Source organism: Myotis davidii, unplaced genomic scaffold, assembly GCF_000327345.1.
Source record: "Myotis davidii unplaced genomic scaffold, ASM32734v1 scaffold760, whole genome shotgun sequence".
Taxonomy (NCBI): Eukaryota; Metazoa; Chordata; class Mammalia; order Chiroptera; family Vespertilionidae; genus Myotis; species Myotis davidii.
In genome coordinates, this window is record NW_006292088.1 from 132,584 (window position 1) to 138,125 (window position 5,542).

Consider the following 5,542-nt stretch of genomic DNA (forward strand, 5'->3'; position numbering starts at 1 on the left):
TCATTACTTCTTGTAGCTCCTGGGGCAGCCCCCTGCTGGCCTGCTCACCTGCAACTGACCCCCACTGATGGCCTGCTTGCCCCTAACTGGCTGCCCCCACCAGCCTGATCACCCGCAACTTTCCCTGCCACTGGCCTGATCACTCCCAACTGCCCTCCCCTGCTGGCCTGATCCCCCACAACTGCCCTCCCCTGCTGGCCATCTTGTGTCCACATGGGGGTGGCCATCTTGTGCATTGGAGTGATGGTCAATTTGCATATTACCTCTTTATTAGATAGGATGATTTCCTGCCTCCATAGTGCAGCATTACATTCTCTGTGGCTAATTGCAATCAAGTTTTGAATAAAAGGGTATCAGGAACACAAAGGAACTAATAACTATATTGAAGTTTGGACTGTTTCCCAAAACAAAGAGAGATCTCCCCCCATAACCTGTCAAATTTTCAAGAACATTTTGTAGAATTTGACAATTTAGAAGGTTCTTGCTAAGACCACATGGATTTCATACTTGTTTTCAATTTATTTTATCTTGTTTGTTTTTTACATATTCATAAGACTAAATTGTTTTTAGAACTAGATGGAGGGTAGACAGGCAAAAAATAAAAGCCTTTTTGTATGACTCAGGTTACAAGCACTCAGTTTTCTTTTCAGTATTTTAAAAATATATGAACTGTTTTATTTCACACTTACAGAAAAGTTATATAAATAGCACAAAGAACTCCAGTATATCCTCACCCTGGTTTCTCAATTGTTGATATTTAACCACATTTGCTTTATCATTCTCTCTCTCTCTCAATTCTTGTATGTATGTATATATGTATGTATGTATCTTATGTGTGTATGTACACACACTTTTTTTCTGAACCAACAGTTACAGGCATGATATGCCCTATTATCCTTAAATGTGTCAGTGAAAATTTTCTAAAGACTTGGACATTCCACATAATCACATTACAGCTTTCAAAATTAGGAAGTTAACTTTGATACCATTTAATCTTCAGATCCCTTTCAAATTTTTCCTATGGTCCCGATAATGCTCTTTAAGCAAAAGGAAAAGAAATCTTATATCTGGCCCAGGATTCAAGCCAGTATTATATGTTACATTTAATCATTATGTGTGTGGTTTCCCTCAATCTGGAAGTTCCCCGATCTTTCCTTGTCTTTGGTGACCTTCATATTTCTGAAAAGTGCTAGTCAGATATTGTGAGAAATGTCCCTTAATTTAGGTTTGACTGATGTTTCCTAGTTATTAAATTCAGGTTTTTTATTATTATTATTTTGGGCAGGAATACTACATAAGCAATGCTGTGCTCTCAATATATCATAGCAGGAGGCACATGCTGTCACTGTACTAATACTGGTGATGGTAACCTTGATCCTTTGGTTAAATTGGTGTCTACCATGTTATTCCACTGAACAGTTAGTGTTTTCCCTTTGAAAATAATAAAATATTTATATAGAGATCCTTTGAGAGTATTACATATCTTGTTTCCTCATGAAGCTTTCACTTACTACTATTAGTATCCACTAATCTTTTTTCTCTGATGGTATTATGATGGCTATCTTATGGTGACTCTCTAATTCTATCATTTCTACTACATTTATTAATTGTCATTCTACTGTAAAGAAAATTCCCTTCTCTACTATTTATTTACATCAATGTAGATTCATGGACTCCTATTTTAGTCAATGGGGTTTAACCCATTACCATGATTATATTGATATTCATCTCTCAGATTTGGACAGTGAGTGCCCCTCCATGCCAGCTCCTGAGTCCTGTTGACAAATCCCTATGATTTTTTGAGCAGTGCTTTACTTTCTGGCATAAGATGTCCCAGATTCATACTTTTCTTGCCCCAGCCCTAGGATCAGCCATTTCTCTAAGGAGCCCTGATTTCTTTTAATGGAGAATGGTATTTCAAAGTCAAGGTGTAGGCTAGACACTGGTATAATAATTGCCACTGGGTGCGGGGGGCGGGCATCATGGTTTAAAGGCCTTCTCAGCATAGATCCACACATATTTATATCTGTTCTTCTATTAAAAATCATGAATTCAAATTCATACCTCCTGTTTCAGTTCAACACCACAGGGTACATCCTGGCATCTACCCTATAATTCCATTTTCACGTAGTGACAGACCTGGTTCCCTTTATCCTCAAAACAATTGGAAATTTCTCCTGTATGTAACCAATTTCCAGCCCTGACATTCTGGCTGCCTTGCTAGCCCAACCATCTCTTTGGCTCTGACCCTCATGCCCCTCTAGCCCTACCAGCCCTGGCTGCCTCTATGAAGGGAAATAGAAAAAGATCTAAATACTCAAGTTTTAAATATCCCTGGCTTACACCACCAACAACCTCCTTTTCCTGTGTGTTCAACTATTCACAGTTCAGGGATTTCTCTCTCTTTTTTTCGACATTTTTTATTACAGTTTACATTCAATATTATTTTATATTAGTTTCAGGTATACAGTGGTTAGACAATCATAAACTTCACAAAGCGTTTCTTCCAATATTGTCAGTATTCACCTGGCACCATACAGAGTTATTACAATATTATTGACTATATTCCCTATGCCATACTTTACAAGGGATTTCTTAGACTGTTTATCAATTTAACTGATATTTATTGAGCCCTGTGCTGGGAACTATAAGTGCAGATTAAGTTCGTGCCTTCAAGAAGACAAGTCTAGTGAAATAAACAGAAATGCACAGACTATTAGAAGCACCAATTTGAGTGTGCTGGGTGAATACAAAGGAAGAGCACCCAACATAGGCTGTGCTGTGCTTCTGGAATGTTTCCTAGAAGTAGCACTGAAGCTGAATCTTGAAGAGCAATCTTGGGTGGAGGTGGGAGTCAGGTAGAGGGAAATCGGATACAGGTAAGAAGAGACCAAATCACTATCACAGAAATACAGTAATTTGACAATTATGGAAAATGAGGCTGGATTAACCAATGTTACCTCAATGAATTAAAAAAATGAAGCTGGAGAGAGAAACAGGCTGTGGTCTTTTAGAATTTGAGCGTTTTAGCTTATGTAGGTAGAAATCTTTATGCCTATGTATATAGACATAAGCAGGGAGATTGTATAAAGAAGTGGGTTAAGGACAAAATCCTGACAAACACCAACATTTAAAAGGAAGCTGAAGGAGAGATTGGGTAGCAGGAGAAAACTGGGGAAAGCAGGTATCTCTATCAGTGAAGCTAAGGAGGGAGTCATTGCCAGGGTCACTTAAGGTGAGGACTGAAAAATCCTATTGGTTCTGATAATTAGGCGGTCCCTAGAGCCTTTCATATGTGTACTTTCGGTGAAGTGAAAGGGGTAAAAGTGAGATTGCAGAGGCTTAAGTAAATGAGGGGTTACTATCTCTTCTGACTAAAGGAGTGATTAGAGCTCCAAAGCTAAGTAAGGTCAGAATATAGACCTCGTAGACAAGTTTTTAGTTTGGGTCACTGAGACCTGCCTACTTTGGACAAAAAGAATCTATGCCCACATTTTCTAGCTTCCTCTTTTCCTTCTTTCCCAATTCTTGTTCATTACATGCAAAAAGTTTCTCATTTCTCCTCTGTATCCTCAACAGCCAGCACTGTATCTGAAACATAATAGTCGCTCAATAAAGTTTTGTTGAATAATTGTGGAGTTATTCACTCTAACCAACAGAGGGAGCTGAAGGAATATCACTAAGGAGTGTTAACCTATAGAAGGAACTGGAAGAAAGCCACACACATTCTGCCCTCTAGGAGGAGCATCAAGCTTCTTGTCTTCCACACATTACTGAGGAAACTTACATGAGGAGTCTCTCCACTTTTAGCTAATATTTTTAATATATACCTAATATGTATCTTCTGTTTGTGGCACATGATGCAGATTTTCCATTTATGAGAGTTATATGAAGTATTCTGTTATAACAAATTTAGCAAATAATATTTTAAAATACATGTCTCTTAAACAATAAGAAAAAGTGAGTTCATTTATTTTTATTGAATTTTTATATTTTATTGAACTTATTTGGATGACATTGTTAATAAAATTATATAGGTTTCAGGTACACAATTCTGCAGCACATCATCTGTATATTGTATTGTGTGTTTACCACCTCAAGTCAAGTCTCCTTGCATCACCATTTATCCCACCTTAACCTTATTCTACCTCCCTCCACTTTCCCCTTTCCTCAGGCAATCATCATACTGTTGTCCATGTCCACGAGTCTTTCTTCTTTTCCTTGAAAAGTGAGTTCAGTTAAAGAAAAATCTTAAGTAAACAATAGTATGAATGCTAGATATCTAGATATGGCCAAAATCATCAAAGTAGACTATAAATCAGATCCAGGAAAGTATTGGGTCACAGTGGTGTGTAGAACTGTCTGTTGAATCTGTGTGGAATGTTTTTTTTGGGGGGGGAGGGTGTCTCTTTGTATTCTCTCTTTCTTCTGTGAAGTGTGATAAGAGAAGTCTGGTACCTCTCTTTAGCTTCTGAGAAGACACTCTACTTTGACGATCAAGGGGAGAACCTGTCTGGGGGTTAGGGAAAACAGGTCTTAAGGAGCACTTGAGCCCTGGTTTGTGAGGTCCTGGTTGGTTTAGAACTGAGGGTTCTCATCAGGACTTTTAATGCTAAAACAAGGAAAGTCCCAGACAAACTTGGACCAATCAGTCACCCTAAAAGGTTTCTTGCCTCCTTAGGTATGGTTTTCCTTTAGTTTGTGTTTTATTACCTATCTTTTCTGACTAAAGGAGTGGATAGAGCTCCAAAGCTAAGATCAGAATGTAGCCCTCAGAGAAAGAAGTTACTGAGACCTGCCTACTTTATTGTTGTCTTTTTTAAAAGAAATTCTTTTATTTTAATATTTTTATTAATTTTTTTAGAAAGAGAGAGAGAGAGGGAGAAAGAGAAACATTGATGTGAGATGTGAGAGCTGAATGTTGATTGGCTGCCTCCTGCACACCCCACACTGGAGACTGAGTCCAAAACCCAAGCATGTGCCCTGACCAGGAATGGAGCCAGCAACCTTTAGGTGCCACAAGATGATGCCCCACCAATTGAGTCACATCAACCAGAGCAAGGCCTGCCTACTTTGGGCAAAAAATTTTTGGTCTAACCCATCTGGTGACTGCACTGAAGTCTGAGGTGAAAGCCCAAGCTAGTATAGTAGTTCTTTGTCTGAATCTGTCCTTCAAGCATTTAGCTCCCTTCAGGATGGGGGTTGGGGGAGGGGAACTGTGGCTGCTGTAGGTGGTGGGTCAAGAAATCTAGGATTTGTAATCCTGACTATGCATATTTCCTCCTCAAAGACAAAACTAACATCTCATAGCAGTGTTTAAAATTATTTTCTTTTATTGTTTTCTTCATTATTTGTTATTCATTTTATAATTATCTACACTAATAAAAGAGAAACATGGTAATTGGTGTACGACCGCTACCCTTCCCATTGGCTAATCACGGCGATATGCAAATTAACTGCCAACTAAGATGGCAGTTAACCGCCAACAAAGATGGCGGCTAATTTGCATACTGCAGGCAGGATGGGACAGCGCCATCCGGCC